Genomic DNA, 20433 nt, shown 5'->3' on the forward strand with positions numbered 1-20433 from the left:
TTTAAACCCTGATAAAGTTTCAAAACTCAATCCTTCTAATTATGGGTTATGCTGGAGAAGTCAACAGTATAATAAAGCTGATTGGTCTCACATTTTCTACGATTGTATAAAAATTAAACCCTTTTGGGAAAGTATTAACAATTTCTTTCAGGTGATTTATACAGATAATTTTGTCAAGACCAAGGCTTTGTTATTACTGAATATAACTGATAATGCTTATTCTTCAAATAAGACTGACCTTCATTTACTTTGGACTATACTAGCTATAGCTAGGAAATGCATAACAAAAAGATGGAATTCTACCACAGCTCTTAGCAAAGAAGATTTCATATGTCTATTGAAGAGGACAGCCTTAATGGAAATAAAAACCAAAGAATTAAGACTGTTTCCTAGACCATTAACTAAAAACCCTTGGAAAAAAGTTCTAACTTTGATTGATACTTTGCAAATGGATCTAACCTCCTCATGAAGCAAGTACTATTTAACTTTAATTAAACTATATCTGTGTAATTTATCAATCACGTTTTAAAATGTCAGGCTAAATGCAAATTTGTATATAGTTAATAATTATCTAACTTGATTGTAAACCGTGATAAGTTTTCATTTATTGTTTATGGCAAATTTAAAATAAAAATCATCTGAGTAAAAAAAAAAGAAAAATCCTGATGATTGGATGGGGGATAGGAAATTCACCCTGGGGATCACTTCTGTGGCTCTGCTTAACAGGGGCACAAGAAAATAATTTTCTAAAGTGGCAAAAGCCAGGGTACCATTTGGCTAAGCTTATATAGGCCCTAGGGCCAATAGCCTAGTACCTACCTATGAACTTATGAACCTATACATGTCAACCCATACACTACACCAGACAGCACCTACAGACACCTCCCATAACCCCATAACACACAAAATAGCAGGCGATTTTGCAGTACAGTATCACACACATATCTGTAATTACACATATGTCAGCATGCAGGACATGTGGGGCTGAATAGCATGCAGTGCAATTGTAGTCAATCCCCGTTACTATCATTATACATGGCTGTACTGCATGGCTTCTGTTTGTAGGTGATGGCCATCCCACTGGAACCCACTGCACCCATGTCCCCAGCATTGCTGTGCATCTGTTCAGCACCCTGGCATGTACTTTACACCATACCTCACAGGTGTACACAGCATTGCAGTATGTGTCTCTGTGTGTCAGGTGTGTTTCTGCTGCAGCTCACAGCCTCTGTGTGTTCCTGGATCACATGTGGACACATGTTTAGTGAATGCTTGATGTGTATTCACATATGTCATCATCAGTGGTGCATGTATGAGTGGTAGATTACCATTAGACTAACCAAAGAGACAGTGTACTGTACCTATGGTGAGTGTAGAGACCATTATTAACCATGATTGGGCCCTGGCTGACATTACCTGTAGTACACATAGGTTCATAGGTGAGTACTGGTCTATTGATCCTGTGGCCTACATAAGCCTAGCCACAGGGGTTCCCTGCCATGCACCACCCACTAATGTTATTCCCCTGTGTCCCTGTCAGGCTGTGGCACACACATGTTACCCAGGGAGTATTCCCCATTCCCCATCCAATTGCCAAGTGTTTCTGTCAAGAGGGCTAATGACTAGCATTGCCTGACATGTATGGGTAGTCTGTTCCAGAGTGTGGTGATTCCTCAGGACAAGGCCCTATCACTCCAGTATGTTCTGTATAATGTGTTGGTTAGGTTTAGGTCCCTGGAGCATGTGTTAGCAGAGGGAGTGGGATGTCGTTATATGTAGCATGTTCAACTGCTCTGTGTATTACATAGCTGTGTATGTTGGGCAGATGTCAGCTGTGCCTGGGCAATGTGCACTGGAGTGTAGCCACAGTTGTCTGAGATGGACTGCGTATTGCATGTATTTGAGGCTGGTAATCCCATTAGTGAGGTGTGTGCTGTGTCAGTGCACATGTACAGCATGCATTATGGGTATATGTGTTAGATGTGTACATGGCCTACAACTAAGTTATGACATGCACAGTGAATTGCCAAGCATAACCTTAAACCATAGTCACCAACATCCGGCCACTGCCTTACTGGTATCCCAGAGGTACCTACATTGACATGGGATAGAGTTGATGTCAGTGACCACAGCTGTGGTATTGCTACAGGGTGGCTGCAATATTACAGTACAACAACAGCTGAAGTCCACAGTACTACAGTTTATGCATTACTGCTTATCAGTACTACACAGCAACATACACCACATCTCACACATGCTTGGTCTACCTGCACAGATGCATACACTACAGTAGTCTACTGATATGCCCCGGAACTTTACCTGCATGCTCAATGTGTGGTGTGTGAGTAGCACCCACCTCCATGACCGTATAGGTCTGGAGCTCTTGCAGGTGGGCAGGTGCTACCAGGCTGATGAGCAGCTCCTCCACTCTGGTGAGGGGGGTGGATGTTATGGCCCCCTGTTGCAAGGTGGTCACCCTACATGGCAACAGCACAACATCATACTTGCTGGAGAAGGGCACTACAGTGGTGGCGGACCTGCTCATAAGTTTGGCTGTGCAACCCCACCTCATTCACCCTGCGGACCACATCAGTCCACATGGCTGTTCTCTCCTGCTGGACCATGCTTGTCCATAAGAAGAGCAGCTGATAGTTATGGATGATGCTGGTGATGATGATCTCCTCCTCACTGGCACTGTATACAGGGTTTCTCTGGTGTGCCATACTCCCTGAAAGACATAATGATGGAAATATGTCTGATCAACTCATATATCAAGTTAACCATAATACAATACACTTATCAGTCTCCTGACACCATATCAGCTCCAACATAATTTTCACACTACGCTAGTGGTATGTATCCGGTATGTGTACCATTGGGCCATATATTGTATTGTACAACACTTTCTGCTATGTGGTTATAGACATGCTCCCTGTGGGGACACTAGAGTTGCAGGGCTGTTACAGAGTATTTCACCTGCATGCCATTGTCACTGCCACTATGTTTCCACATAATCATGTGGTAGGCCTGCTATGTGATTGCTGCACATCTGCCATTCTGTCATATTGGGGATATCTATGCATGCTGTTGGACATGTTCTGGGATTGTGTGGACTATTACAGCCCATATATGGTTCATGACAGTTACACTCCAGTATGTTTACGGGTAATTTGCCAGCAGGAACACCACTCCAACCTAATGTGCACATGTTACCAGTCCACATCACATTCATGGCCCACCATGGAACCTCATTATCTACTGTTCCATCACTACCTTCATGTGGAACCACCTCAGGGGATGGTGCCCCCCCCCATGGAGCACACACAGACATGTGTCTGTCACCCAGGTAGTTCACAGGTGTTGGGCTTATGGAGGTCCACAGTGACATGGGGTATGTGCTACATCACCTGGAGGCATGCAGTACACATACACAAGGTTTGACATGCATGTCCCTCCTGCCCAGTACACAGCCCAGGCACCTTTATGTCCATGTAGATGCTATTGTGACTGTCCATGGGTGGGCACCATGTTCCCTTTGTTCCCATGGGGGGGCTCAATGGCCTCCATATTTCAAATGTAACTACCCATCCACAGTGTTTAACCACCATGTGTCATATACCAGCCCTGTATGCTGTCTTGTTTGTCACCCAGCCAGACCTACATACCAATATGTGCCTACTACCCTTCACCAACATATATATCCCACCATCCCATACAATAGCAATGTGTTCCCAACATGGGTTACACACCTCACTCCACACTCCATCTTGCAGTCATATACTGGTGTGTAGGTATGTTGTGTATTGATGTGTGATGTTCTCTCACACATGTCATGGCAGGGAAAATGTATTGACATGTATATATATATATATATATATATATATATATATATATATATATATATATATATATCGACATACACACAGATATATCTGTCTGTATACATATATATATGTGTGTGTGTGTGTGTGTGTGTGTGTGTGTGTGTGTGTGTGTGTGTGTGTGTGTGTGTATATATATATATGTATATATATATATATATATATATATATATATATATATATATATATATATATATATGTGTGTGTGTAGATATCATTCTGTGATGTTTATATACTTATATAAATGTATAACTATCCAAGGTTCTGTATACATACACAGCTGTGAATATGTATCACACATATATGTATCTGTATGTGAGGTGCATACGAACATCTAGACCACACTCATGTACCCTCTTTAATTCACAGATGAACTGTTCTGCCTTGCTGCAACACAGACAGGTGTCACATGTGAACACAGACTAACATTAGGGGGGTATATATGGCGACAATCTTTAGATAAGCATATTATACTGCTATGGCAGTTGGGCATGCTATTCTACACTTTAACATGATTGTCCTGCAGGTGGTGTGGTCTCTCACCCATGTGTCTATCATGGTGGTATTAATACCCCCACCAGTCATTGGCCGCAGTAATTTACAGAACACAGATATCATGGGTCACATCTTTGCCATTCGCTGCTGGTCTGTACTTTTGACAGGTATGTCCCACTGCCCACAGGGACTGATACTACTGTCCAGTGCAGCTTTTGAGCACAACATCCTTACAGGAACAAATACTGATGGCACATATACATCCTTTCACAGTATACATCCTATTATTCTATGCCATATACTACATGCCAGTAAATGCATATCTTTTTCACATACCTGTTATGTTGTTTCTGCTGTAACACAACCCTGAGCTTTGTGAACTTTCTTGAAGGTTTCTCTCTCTCTCTCTCTCTCTCTCTCTCTCTCTCTCTCTCAGTCTCTCCAGTAGAGTGATTGAACTGGTTTGAATAGATTGCAGCATGCTTTTGTTGGTATGCCACATGTTCAGGTGGTGGCCTCTGCACCAGTCAGTGTCCACCAGTTGCTAATTGCATGCAGCCTGCTGTGTAGTACTTCAGATAACCACCGTCATGGCAACCCTGTACTATAAATTGCTGCCTTCTGTGGACGTTGTCCCTTCACCTTTACAGTATGGATGACATCCTTCCTGTGTGTGGACATAGGTGTTACAGACAGCAGGTAGCAATACCTCTTACAGCAGAATCTGCAGACACAGGCCAATTCCACATTTGTGTAAGGTTCCAGACCTACAGACAGTGTGAGTAGTGTTGTTGTGTGCAATGTATCCTGCTGTTCTTACAGGGTTTCTGTGTACATAGTACTTTTTCATGGAATGTTGTCTGACTGCATAGCTCACAACTGTGGGCCTATCCGTATGATACCAGGGGGATTGCCTGATAGGTTTTGTCTGTGCACCACACAGGTATTGTCCCAAATATATCTGTGGCATTCTGTCTGTTGAGTGCTATCAGTACACGGCTACATCCATTTGTATTTCAATCAATGTTGTATCCCTGCATACGTGTATGCTGCAACAAATCCTGTAACACCAGCAATTTCCAGGGTGTGTTAACAACAATAATGCAAATATGGCCCTATGTCCCTGCCTCTGTCTTCCAGATATATGCCAGTCTTTGTCCTGCTGTGATATAGGAAGGGTAGTTAGGTAATGGCCTATCATTATTTACCGCTAGCATTACTGCTATCATCCCAGTCATGTCATGGACCCCCACACCAACTGTTGAGCCATGTCCATATATATGGGGGCAACAGCTGGAGAACACATATGTGCGCTTGTACATTCCTGAGGTAAGTGTGTGGTACACAGTGTTCCTTGCCCTTATACAGCTTTTTATGTGGGGGGGGGGTCTATGCCATTAACCTAGGCTATGGCACCTTTTCAGTGATATAACTGTTAAGAAGAGGGTCATTCAGTGTGATAGTGAGATGTTAGGTTAAGCAATGTTATGTACAAGATACTGTGCTACTTTTAACACAAGTGCTACTTTTCCCCCTAGGGCTTGACTACAGGGTGTAATTGGAGGCTGCTGAACTACATCTGTAATTGTTGATTGTTACATATCCTGAAGGCAAATCCTGTTCCTACTGTTGTACAAATTGAAGGCCTTGGCCTGGACAGCATAGTATGGTATATATCCACATTGCTTGCATCTACTGTTTTGTGTGGGCCTTGCATTCATGACTGATTACATATTTCAAACCTTATGTGGTGTCAGTACTGGCATACATTATTGTATAGTACAGGAATAAAGGTTATCTATATATGCATACCTGTGTGTCATGTCATGTCCTTTGAATTGTGGGTGAGTATATATTTAATGTCAGTATTCACATTTGTGGGAATGGTTGCCACACTACACATTGCACAGGTGCCAGTTGAAGGGCTTGTGGCTGAGGGATATACTTTGCACCCAGTACTTCCACACTACTTCTACGTATGTATGGCTACTGATACCTTTTGTGTGTGTATATGTGTATGTACCTATATATATATATATATATATATATATATATATATATATATATATATCTCATATATATATATATATATATATATATATATATATCTATATATCTATATATCTATATATATGTGTGTGTGTGTGTGTGTGTGTGTGTGTGTGTGTGTGTGTGTGTGTGTGTGTGTGTGTGTGTGTGTGTGTGTATGTGTGTGTATCTATAGATATATACATCTGTATATATATATATATATATATATATATATATATACACACACACACATATATATATATATATATATATATATATATATATATATATACACATATGAACATATGTATCTATATACAATTGCTGTTATATGATTATTTGTGAGTCATACATTAATATATATATCTATATATATATATATATATATATATATATATATATATATATACATATAGCTGTCTATCTGTCTACAGTTACAGATATATATCTGTCCATATGTCCATGCATGTTCGGCTCATATTATGGCCTGTTCCTCATTCACTTGGCAATTGTCATGGATGATTGCATTATTGAAGTCAGTAACTAGTGGCAACACTTTTGTGTTTCAGACTTCTTCTCCTTCTACATATGTGTTCTAATACATATAACTGTGTAACTAGCAACATTTTAAGTGTTTCATATATTCCTATTTGTACCCACAGTGTGGCATACTTTGTCCAAACTTCTTGCATTAAAAGGTTATGTGGTGTGATAATAATACAGTTCCTGTACTGTTGACTGATTGTGCTGCATGATATGTTTGTGAAAACTTCAGGTTATGTATATCAGCCATGGTTTAGTGGTAAATCACTTTTTGTATGGAGTCCAGGGTCCAGGGTTTGAGCATTGGAGGGGCAGTGTATTTTGCTGCTGAGCAGAACAAGGGATGTGGGCTGCAGAGTGATTGAGGCACTTTTAAGCAGTTGTAAGCAAGTTTGCACGGGTTTACATGGAGCTAAGCAATGCCTACACAGGTTAAGTAATTCAGCAGCTAACTGAGTATAAGAAACTGTAACCAGACTTGACAGTGCTTACCTCCACGCAAATCCATGCAAGCCTGCTTACCGCTGCTTAAAAGTGCATACTGCCGCTTACCCTGTGCTAATTCCTTTAAAAGAAAAGTAAAAGGGGTTGATAGGAAAGTGGTCAAAAATGGGGCACAAAGAGGGAAAGACAGTAGGGAAAATAGCTAGGCATGTGCAGGAAGGGTATAGGAAAGGTCCATAGCTGCCCATTTTTTCTACAGCAACAGCTGTGCATATACACTATATTTGCAGGTACATTTGGACCCTCAAACCCCTGGGAGAGGGGTGAGGACAACATATATTCATTGTGATGCCAATTAGACCAGATTACGTGTCCAGTGGACCCTTGTGTGAAATGGACAGCTATGTATGGGGTGAGGATTTTTTTGTGGGAACAGATTGCCCTTTTTTTCTTTTTTTCAGGTGAGAGTGGGATGTTGGGGAGGGGTAGTAGGTATATTTGGGGAGGTAGGTTGGGTAGGTTAACAGACAAGACACACAAGATGCATACAGGCCGGTATATGACACAAGTGGGGGGAAAACACCTTGGACGGGGAGGGGTGTTTAGAAGTCACAAGCCCATGAGCCCCCAACTGGATAAAGTGGGACTGAGGTCCCCACCCATGGGCAGTCACCACTGCACCTTCACGGCCCTGAAGGTGGCTGTGCTGGGGGCTGTGTAGGAGGAGCAGACTCACCCTCTAATAGCAACACTCGGCCCTCAAGCTGGCATAGCTGCTCTCGATACTGCTCCTTACCCTCCATGGCCCAGACCTGTTGATGGGTGACAGGTCTGCCTCCACGCCCACTCCAAGGGGGGGGCGAGCCCCATCCCCTGGAGCGGTTCCACCCAAGGATGGTGCAGGGCCCAAGGAGGAGGAGATTCCAGGCTGGGCCCCAGATGTGCTGGTGCCAGGTTCCATGGTCAGCTGAGGTGGGACAGGTGGGTCTACTGGGACTGTTCTTCCCATACGAGCTGTGTTGACAAAGGGTTATGACAGATATGGGTTAGTAACAGTCAGCAATATTTAAGATTAGTTATAATACATGCATAGGTATTCCCATTAACCCAACACACCAGAATTAACACAGTTGCAGAGTAAGCAGGTCACATGCATATATGGAACAGCAGTGGCCATTACAGGAGCATGCAGGTTTCATTGATGGCAACAGGCCACCAATATGGGTGTATTTTCACATGGCACATGCATAGAAACAAATGTGAATATTTATAAACCATTAGGACATATGTCCCAACAAATGTTTGCAGTGTACACATACCAGTTGAGAAGTGTCATTGGGTTACAATGCACATATGGTAGGGGTGAGAGCGAGAGTTCAATTAACAACTAATATATCCTTGTAGTTTTCACAACATTCTTAATCACTGCAGTGGTCTTTCCCATGTTGGGAGTGTGGCCTAATGGTTAAGGTGTTTGCCTTACAAACACAAGGTGCAGGGTTTGAGTCTCACAAGTGATAATAGGCTAAGCTTAAATGGCTCACAAGGGCAGTTAGCTTAGTACTAATCTATGAACCTTACATGTATTATTACACTACACAATGGCCTTATATTGTACACTGGTATGTTTATAGATTATTATATACATGACCTGTGTCTTACATACAGGTGTGACAGGCTGCAGGTGTTAATGCAACATATGTTGAGAATTGCTGTCATACACTTTAGGTGAGGTGCTAGAATGACAGGTTTGTTTTCATATACAATCTCTGACTATGTACACGTTTGAATATCAGTTATATGTGATTGACAGCTGCCTACAATTCTTGGAACATCACACTGGGTTTTCAGGGGAACAGGGTTCCAAGCTGGTGATAAGGGACATTTATCTGGACATGCTGGACAGATTGGAACAGTTGTGGGGTATGAATATGCAAACAACTTTCAGTTTGAACATTCTAGCTAATTCTGTACAGTTGGGTGTAATTATGCGTACAGCTTTTTATCTGAACATTGTATCAAAATCTGTACAGTTGTGGGGTATGATTATGCGTACAACTTAGAAGCAGTCCCAGGAGTCAAACCCCTGCTGTGTATGACAAAATATTATAGCTAACGTCACAGTACACTGTAGTATCAGGGAATTGATGTACAGCTTTTGACTGTTTTCTATCTAAGTCTCCCTAACTTGTACAATATAACTGACCTCTTGGCACTTCCAACATTGTTATGCAGGACTTCATGACCATTTTATCTGCATACCACAGTGTGGGTGACACTGCTTAAAATACAACAGTACTATCTATAGTATGGAACAGATTGCCAACATATGAGAGAAGAGTACACAGAAGCACTCCAGGTGTTATACCTTTATTCACAGACTATTACACATTTATTTCAACTGGTAAAACACTTTCTAAGGCTCTTATATTTATTTGTTATGACAGTATATGCAGACTGATTACTAACCTGCCTCACAATGCAGCCTTTGCAGCCTAGCATCATGGGCTTGCTGGTTCACAGCCCGCTCATCTGCGGCTGTCAGAGAAATGCAGGGATATTTAGCCATACCTATCCATAGTATACACAAGCTAGGCAAATATTTACTACTTAGTAGAATGAGTACTTACTCAGTACTGGGGCATTGGGTATCTGCCGAGACTCCTGGATCCACTGTTCCAGTACATCCCCCCTCTGCCACTTCAGGTTAGCATGGTGGTGCCTGACCTGCTCACCAGTCCGGGGGATACCTGTGGCACTGGTGAGGTCATGGTGAGACTGTCCCAGGCCTGCGTTTTATACTGCCAGCCCTGGTACTGGCCCTGCAGTGGTCTATGATCATGGTGTTTTACCAGGAGCCATACCATCATTTTTGACTCCTGGATGCCCCAGCGCTGAGCTCTAAATTGAGTGCCTTCACCCACACCAGCCATTCTGCCTGGAGTAGGAAGCTACAACCAGTTATGAGAAGTATTCCCACCTGTAGGGTTTAAATATGGCCATTTTCCCACACTTTCCCGTGATTGGCCAGTTTTGAAAAGACTATGCTATGGGCACGCCTGCTTACATAAGGTTGGCACTGCTTAAAGAGTTATACCACTAGGCAGATTGAATTGGCTCTGCTACACATTGCTTACACTTATTAACTTGAGCTGTGCTGCGGTTAGCATTGCTTAATAGTTAATTAGCACTATATTTGCCATTTGGCAATGATTTATTCTTTATACAGGTTACATATGTGTCTGGTATCCATGATTCATGTGTACATACACCGTATGGGGACCTGGGAAATTCTACACTTTATTACAGTCACACCTCAGATCTATGCTTACTGCAGTACTCCAGTTCACATATTTATGTTCTGTGGCAGGTTATCCAGCATTGCACTGTACATAGATTCAGTTCACATGTTTGGTTTGACTTTCCTGTTGTGAGGATTAGTTTGCTCATACCTCATTCATGTCTAATTCTATGATGGCCTGGTGGTTAACTACTGTGACTATAGTGTACAGTGTCCTGAGTTTGAGCCTTGCAGAGGCAGTTGATTTTGTTGCTGGGCAGAACATGGGCCATTGGATCCAGAGTGATAAAGCACTTTAAAGCAGATGTAAGCAGGTTTGCGTGGGTTTGCACGACTGTAAGCACTGCTAACCTCCGGTTACAGTTTCTTACACTCAGCTAGCTTCTACTTTGCTTAATCTGTGTAGGCAATGCTTACCCCCATGCATATGTACTTAAACATGCTTACTAGTGTTTATATATGCGTACTACAGCTTATTTGTGCTTAAACATGCTTATTAGTGCCTTATTCATTATGACACTGACACTTCACATGTGAATTTAATGCAGTACTCCAGTTCACATTTAAATGTTATTATGTTATACCGCAATAAGATGTAAAAATATGTTCATATACAGATTTCACATGGAAAATGATCTGTGCTGCAATGGGACTTAAACCGGGAATGCCTGTTTGTTAGGTGGACGTTCTAACCACTACACTATTGCTGTTCTGCTTCATTAGCATATATATTCCTTGTTATCCTCTTCAGCCTTTTCAGCTGCTTTAACCGTAGCTAAGCGATGGGTGAACCCGTGCATCTACGGTTAGCTGTACTCGGGTTTAAAATAATAAATAAAAGTATTTCTTCATTTTATTTGACTGTACTGTTGCTGTTGAACACATGGGGCCTGTTGGTGGGGATATGTGGACACTTATGAGCAGTCTCACTCATTTATTTACACATTGTTCTTTTCTACTTTACAGGGGTGTGTTTATTCTGAGAGCTCTGCTCTCACACATGCCCTCTGCACTCGTCCACGTTCCATGTAGCTTTAGGAGTTCAGGCAGCGTGCCTTCATTAATATGCATGGTGCGCTGACATCCTCCTCTTAAACTGCCGCTTCCATGCAGGACTAGATTAGTCCTTCACAGAAGATTAGTAAATCCGGAGGATTGTCTTCATGCACCCAAAAGTCATACCTGGCATCCTACTTGCTCAATTTCAGTAGCTTTTGTCTTTTTCATTGATATGAAACAGATTCATCACCAATGCAAACTGTGAAATGTAGAGTGAAATATATATGGCTGTTTCTGATTTTTTGTGGGCAGAGTTCAATTCACCAGTATCATTCTGACACACTACAATTATTAGTTATGACATCATCTAGGGGACACCTCCTGTATCTAATTCATTCCTTACTTTGAAGTATATTTTCTATACAACTTTACAACTAAGGTACAAACTTTGATACGTATTCAAAAAAGTGCTGCACTGTACATTACTGTACAGAATGACATTAAATTGCATGCATGCAAAAATATCATGACTATCACCATTCACCTATCCAAATTCAGCAGTCTACCTGTTTTAAATTGTCAGCAGAACCTAATTTAAGAAGAAGGCTGTCATGAGATTTTACAATTATATCACTTTTTCAGAAATCATTCAGATAATGTAGGTACATTTATCAAATCCATCTTCAGCAGAAATCTGTACATGTTTGAAAAGTCTTATTCATTCTGTTTTTGCAAAATCTGCATTATACACATCCACAGTACAATGCATGTTGATGATTCAAATTTTATTTAATTTATTCATATTTTAATCAGGTTGCCATTTCAGTACATCTCCAGGGGTACAAGCCATAGGTAAGTCCATTGCATATGGGCATTTCAAGTAGATAATCATCTAGCTTGTTTTTAGGAGGGGGGAGAAAACCAGAAAACCCAAACTGATACATAAAGCATGTGTAAACTCTAAACATACAATGAATGGAGATCAGGACCAAACTACTTGCACGGGTGCTGTGACTCCAAATCTAAACCATAAAGTTGCTTTACAGTCAATGTTCACTAGCTGGCTTTAATTGTTAAATCAACTTGATTATTTAAAGTGAATACTGTATTGGGAATCACTCCTTAAAATGGCTATGAAGTCTCAGGTGCCAGACTACAAGTGTGAAGAATTTTACTGCTTTTGAGTAACTTCAAAGAAACCATACTGGCACTGTCCATATCTGTGTTTTGTGTATGATTCAAAGAATTACACAGGCAAATGAAGTCCTGGAAGTGGTTATAAACATAACTGTAACATAAAAGGTCCACTTAGGTAGTGGGGAAAATCTGTAGGCCATAAGCAGAACCCCCTCCCTCCTGACAGATGAGTAGACATGCCATATCCCTTGATGTCCAGCTCCATCAACAGCCCCAGCATATTGAATTAAGTAAAGGGTGACAATGAAGGCAACTGGTAGACCCAGCATGAGCAGGTACTGACATGCTAGGCCAGTACCATGAAGGATAGTGGAGGAAGATAAAAAAATTGGGATTATACGCAAGAACAGCATGGAATAAGACTGATAAAGCTGTTAAATAAATTATGACAGCTTAATTTCAAGTTACATGCAAGTAAATATTAAAGAAAAAGTAGCAAGTCTGAAACATAATTCATACTCTTGGATCTGAAACTCAATACAGGAAACAGTGAGGCAAACAGAACAAATGGCAAATCCAGCAATCATGCAGCATCTTTTGAAGTTGTCCCTATTCTGTTTGAGGTCATTACACCTGTGAGAAAGCTGATAGAGCAATATATGGCTTGGGAATGTAGCTTTGAACAGAAAGGTTTCTGAAATGTTCAATACATTACAACAGATATCCAAGTAATAAATTATGGTAATGTGAATAGGCATTTGCTTAGCAGATAGTTGCCACACAGAGTGCTGTATGATATGTGATTCTGAAAGAGAAAAGAAGGTGTGTCAAGAGCATTTAAAAAGGCAAAAAAAGATATACTCACAAAGAAAAATTCTTAACAGTACAGGAGAGATGCGAGAAATGCCATGAATGTGTCTATAATAAATATTTTCGGATGTAAATAGACTACAAACCCTCACAAATCATATTCAAAATATCTTGCACAAGTCGACTCCAGGATTATGGAGGATGTTACTTTATTAAAATAAGTATAATATGAAAAAAAAACACAGACCAGAAAATCAACTGCATAACTCAATAAACAAAGTAAATCATAATTAACAGAGAAGCATAATGAACAACTATCAGAATTAGAGATTTTTTGGGCAATTCTGCAATATCAATCACAACAGTAAAAGTAAATGAATTTCAGTGGAATGCGAACACTGATTTAGAAAACTGGTTAGCAAAGAATGTCACCCTGAAGGGCTGCCACGACTTCAGTTCTTCACTAAGAACAGAAATTCATTCTTACTTTAGTTTCACAGAAGATGTAAGTTGAGAAAAGGCCTAATATTCAAAACTGGATAAAATAGTATTTCTGAATCAACTATGAACACAGCTGCTTGTGTCGATTTGCAGTTCATATTTGTGAATACTAAAGTGCAAAGAAAGAGCAAATTGCTAGTATATCCATTTACAGATCATCCTTGGAGTACACTGGGCAAAGATTCATTCATTTCAAAGAAGCCATGCACCACATATCTGAAGACCCTAACGTCTTCAAACAAACACCTGGGACAAGAACATTAATGTCTATGACAGCAAGAAATGGAGTACCTGATATTCTAGTGCCTGTAGTTCACAAGTCAGATATTCATAAAATTTGTAAATATGCAGGAATTTAGATATATAATAGCCAGTCTTCATTACTGGCAGCCACGGTGGTGCAGCAGTTAGCGTTGCCACCTCACAGCAAGAGGTTTTCTGGTTCAATCTTTGGCTGGGGTGCCTTCTGTGTGGAGTCTGCATGTCCTCCCTGTGGTCGCGTGGGTTTCCTCCAGGTGCTCCAGTTTCCTCCCACATCCCAAAGGCATGCTGTAGATGGATTGGACACTCTAAATTGTCCCTAGGTGTAAGTGTGTGTGTGTGTGTGTGCCTTCTGTGGAAGGTCGGGCACCAGTCTGGCAACTTGACACTGAAAAACTCCACTGCCAATCATGAGCGGACAGGTGATCCACTGTGGCGACCCCTAACCGGGAAAAAGAAGAAGAATAGCCAGTCTTCATTATGCACAATTTTGTTGACATTTCAAAATAATTGCCAACAGAATGAAGAAGCTCTCGACTAAGATTTGCAACAATTGTTTTCAGGATGTCATCATATTTAGTGAATGGCAGTTGGGCTGTTGTATGCCTGTCTACTAAAGCCATTTTATCCAGCAGTACACTTACTAGAATACTGATTCATGAGGCATTGATAATTAAATAGTATTACCCCAATGTGAAACTGAGGTATTTGACATTCCTATAGTTTATTCCAGAATAATATCTTTTACAAAAAAAATCAACCATGAAGCTTTATTGTGTGTGTGCGTGTGTGTGTGTGTGTGTGTGTGTGTGTGTGTGTGTGTGTGTGTGTGTGTGTGTGTGTGTGTGTGTGTGTGTGTGTGTGTGTGTGTGTGTGTGTGTGTGTGTCAGCATATGCACCTGTGAGAGTGCATGTATATATGTGTGTCTGTGTGTAATTGGCATTCATTTATTTCAGCATATTATTCCATTCTACTGAGATTAAATGGAGAAATTATGTTAGGGCTGATGTGAAAGTTTAAGCTTAAATCCTTGTTATTATAAAAAACATAAAAATAAAATAAGAAAAGACTGCCAATGTGCAAAACTGTTTTCAATGCAATAATGCAGAGTAAAATCAGCATACATTGGTATGAATAGATTATTTTTTCTATTTAAAATGGAGAAAATAAATTTGCCATAGTGAGTGGCTTGGCCTTTCAAAATATAGTATAGCATCTAAAATCACACACTTGTGAATGAGCAAAATTCACATAAAGCAAAGTATATTTACTACAAAGAAACTTACAGTGTTTCAGAAAGATAAGCATTTGAACCAGGATCAACAAAACAGAGAACTCATTTCTTTCTTGAAGCCTTGTTCAAATCTGTCTTTCAATTATGTTCCATTATTAATACTGCAGCCTTCACAGCAGGATATGGTAACTGCACCTGAATAAGCCTTCAGGCCTTGATACGGTATTCTGTTTGATCACTTTAAAGGCAGACTTCAGTCACTAGCTTAAACAAAACAATATATATTTTCTACAACTTCACATCAATGGATATCAGATCATAGCTAATGAAAAATTAGATGTAGAAGGCTGTTAGGCTTTATATTTTTTGTGTACTGGAAACAATGTTGTATTGTGTGTGCAATAGAACAAATAAAACACTATTTTTGAAGCAAAGAAAGTAAATGATTTATAATGAAGATTTATATTGCTGCCCATTTTTAAAACCATAACATGGTCTAAACATTATAATTTAATATTGGTATTGAGACTGCTTTCATTGGTGAGTTGTTGCAATATTAGACCATGTATAATGTATGCTAAAATGAAAGTACTGAATATAATATAATGTAATATATCATATACTATAATATCATATCATATCATATAATACGATAAGTCCTAAGAAAGGCACTGCACACCTGTATTTGAGCTAACTAGTGCCTTTGAATGTGTTATATATAAAATGTATAATGACTTAGTAAAAAGGAAGTTGACTTTATGATTACATTATATTAAACAAATAAAATATGTGGTTTTATTATCATTTCAGATATGTGTATGTCTTAATTTCAGATCAGACTTGTGGTCAGATTGTAAGAAGACAGTGAAAAAAGTGTATTTATTAATATAAAAATACATATACATATATCTGGCCACCGTATTCACTATCCGTCCATGCAGGACTAGCTTAGTCCTGCACGGAAGTGGCTTAGGAGCAGGATGGCAGCGTGCCATGCATATTAATGAAGGTGTGCTGCCTGAGCTCCTAAATGGACATGGAGCATGTATGAGTGCAGGGGATGTGTCTGAGATCAGAGCTCTCAGAATATACATGCCCCTGCAATCAAGAACAGCAGTGTAAGAGTAAGAATGAGTGAGACCACTCATAGGTGTTCGCATACCCCCAGCAACATCCCCCCAAGTGTACAAGAGCAATAGTTAAAACATTTAAATATTAAGATTTTTTTTTTAATGAAACAGATCAATTTTAACCATAGGTGCACGGGTTTGCCCATCGCTTAGCTACAGTTAGTGCAGCTTAAAAGCACAAGAAGATAAATAGCAAGATATATGCAAATGAAGCAGTACAGCAATAGTGTAGTGGACAGAGCATTCACCTTATGAGCAGTCATTCCTGGTTAGATTCCCACTCCAGTACAATCCATTTTCCATGTCAAATCAATTTATGATCAATTTATTTTGTTGCATAACCTACGACATAACATATATTTGTGAACTGGAGTACTGCATTAAATGCAGATGTGAAGTGTCATTGTCATAATGTTGCAAAGTCCACAGATAATCACAAGTGCCCCATACAGTATATGAACACAGGAATCAGGGATACAAATGAAAGGTAAAATGTGTAATGAATGATAAACCATGCAGTTACCACATCCATCACCTGCCCAAGAAACATTAGACATTACTGTCTAAATTAGTGTGGTGGTAAGTGGGTGTAAGCACTAGTAAGCAAGAGTAAGAATAGTTATGCAGTAGTAAGCGGGAGTAAGCATATTTAAGCAGTAGTAAGTGGGTTTAAGCCTGTTTGCATGGGAGTAAGCAATGTGCACTTAGGTTCAGCAATATTGAAGCTAACACTCTGTAAGCATATTTAACTGGAGGTTAGCATTGCTTACCTTCGAACAAACCTGCGCACACCCGCTTAAAAGTGCCTTAATCACTGTATCTAATCACCCTTGTTCTACCCAGCAACAAACTATACAGCCTCTGCAAGGCTCTAAACTAGGACTCTGCACACTATAGCCAAAGTGATGTACCACAAAGCCATGTCAAATATACATAACCCTGAGTTTTTCAAAAACATATCATCCAGCACAGGCATTCAACAGTACAGGAAATGTATTTAAACATGTAGATGTATGTGTGAGTGTATATATATATATATATATATATATATATATATATATATATATATATATATACATATATAAATATATATATATATATATATATATATATATATATATATATATATAATATACACACACACACACACACACACATATATATATATATATATATATATATATATATATATATATATATAAATATCTACATATATATATATATATATGTATATAAATATCTACATATATATATATATATATATATATATATATATGCATACATCTATAGATATATATGTCTACATATATATGTATATATATATATATATATATATATATATATATATATATATATATATATATATATATAAATATAAATGTAAGCATATATATATATATATATATATATATATATATATATATATATATATATATATATATATGTATATACAGATACATATGTATAGATATAAAAGAGAACATAATAAATACATATATGACCACAGGCACCGTTAATGGGGGTGAGGGGGCCAAAGCTACATACGTCTTGACGTATTGATATTAACCCCCCCGATAGCCAAACAGGTCTGCTCTGCAGTACAATACCAACTGCTGCAAGTCCCATAACCAGGACCCGGCACAGCATGGGCACAAGATGTTAATAGTAATCCATCCAACCTGTACAATGTCAGGCTGGTATCAATAACATATCATGCAGTACAGTCTGGCTACCATAGAGAATGTGCAATGTGGAAGCAGTAAACATTCCTAAGATACATATATACATACACACACACACACACACACACACACACACACACACACACACACACCCACACACACACACACACACACACACACACACACACACACACACACACACACATATATATATGTATATAACTATATAAATATATATATATATATATATATATATATATATATATATATATATATATATATATATATATATATATATATATATATATATATATATATATATATATATATATATATATATATATATATATATATATATATATATATATATATATATATATATATATATATATATATGTATGTAACTACACATACACACAGGAATATGTATAGGAAGATACATATTTAGAGGGTGCACACCATACGGAACAGCCAGTATTCCTACAGTTGCCACCTTACCAACTGGACACTGTATGAGTCACTCATACAAAAGACAATTGTTGCCTGAAACATATACCTACTGAGAGGTCAAAGGATATAACACAACACATAGGTTTGCATGCAAAAGAATGCTTTATTTGTGTACAATTACAGTTGTATATGCCATGTTATATAGCTGTTTAGACTTTGAAATACATATAAACAGACTAATGCAACTCTCAAACAGATCAATTAACACAGTATTCCGGAAAGCATAGCATATGTTTCTGTCCAGGCCAAGTTCTTCAAGTAGTACAACAGTAAACTGAAAAACAAAATAGAGAAGAAACCACACAGTAGCACAGAACAAAATGATAAAGCGCTTTTCGTTTATTCCAATAAACAAACTTCTTCAGATCAAGAAAAACAAAAAGTCACAGCTTAAATACTCTCTGGGTTAATACTTACAAAGTCAATTAACTACTTAAAGTGAAAGCTGACTTACAAAACACGCCATATTTGCAAACACAACTAGACTAAAAACTGCTTCTAAAGTAAAAGCTAAAAATCCAGATAGACTAAAAGTACAACTAGCGTTGTCTATAAAAAATGTGTAAATCTTTATCATTTTGTTCTGTGCTACTGTGTGGTTTCTTCTCTATTTTGTTTTTCAGTAGTCTGTTTTGCCTTTTCAGTTTACAAGTACAACAGTAAAGACAGACTGAGCCACAGGATAACAATCAGTCAACAGTAAGTAATGCAGCTGTATAGTCCAGCAGCCTCTATCTATGCTCTGTACACAATCCCTAGGGGGTAAAGACTTCAGTTTACACAATGGGATGAATCTGTTACATAACAAGGCATAACTGAAACCATCACAGTCAGACTGACAAATAGAACAGTCTGTATGGCAGGAAGCAGTAGGCCTGCATTTACCCAAGGTGAATTGTATGGTAATGTACATCCAGATACCTTAAGGCAGCTTACCCCTAATATCCCACACATGTTGTAACAGCCTAGGTTAGTTATGGTGCACCCCCGCCCGACAGACTGACATACAGGGGCATATACCACTGTTACATACACTGACCTCTGGACTGCAGAAGAGCACACATGTATTGTGCAGATGAAGCCCACACATATATGTTCCCAACCCCACAATATGTGTGGGGGCCACAACAGCAGTGAAATGATGGCAGGAATGGCAACACGACATACTCACAGGCTACTACATAACAACCCCTGAAAGCATGTCATATGGACAAAGCATAGTATGTAGGTGGAGGACAAAGTCTGGAACACAGGCCCATATGTGAAATAGTGTTGTCATACACTAAGCAAGTTGCTGGTGTTACAGGATAGTCTGAAACATACCCTTAGTTAGGAATATAAAGGTAGAAACACAAATGGATATAGCCATGAACTGATAGCACTCAATACACACACTGCCAGTGATATATGTGACACAAGACTTGTGTGGTGGACAGGCAAAACATAGCAGGCATACCTCTGGCCATCAAGTGG

This window comes from Protopterus annectens, chromosome 7.part0 (genome assembly GCF_019279795.1).
Source record: "Protopterus annectens isolate FY-2018-M chromosome 7.part0, PAN1.0, whole genome shotgun sequence".
Classification (NCBI taxonomy): domain Eukaryota; kingdom Metazoa; phylum Chordata; order Ceratodontiformes; family Protopteridae; genus Protopterus; species Protopterus annectens.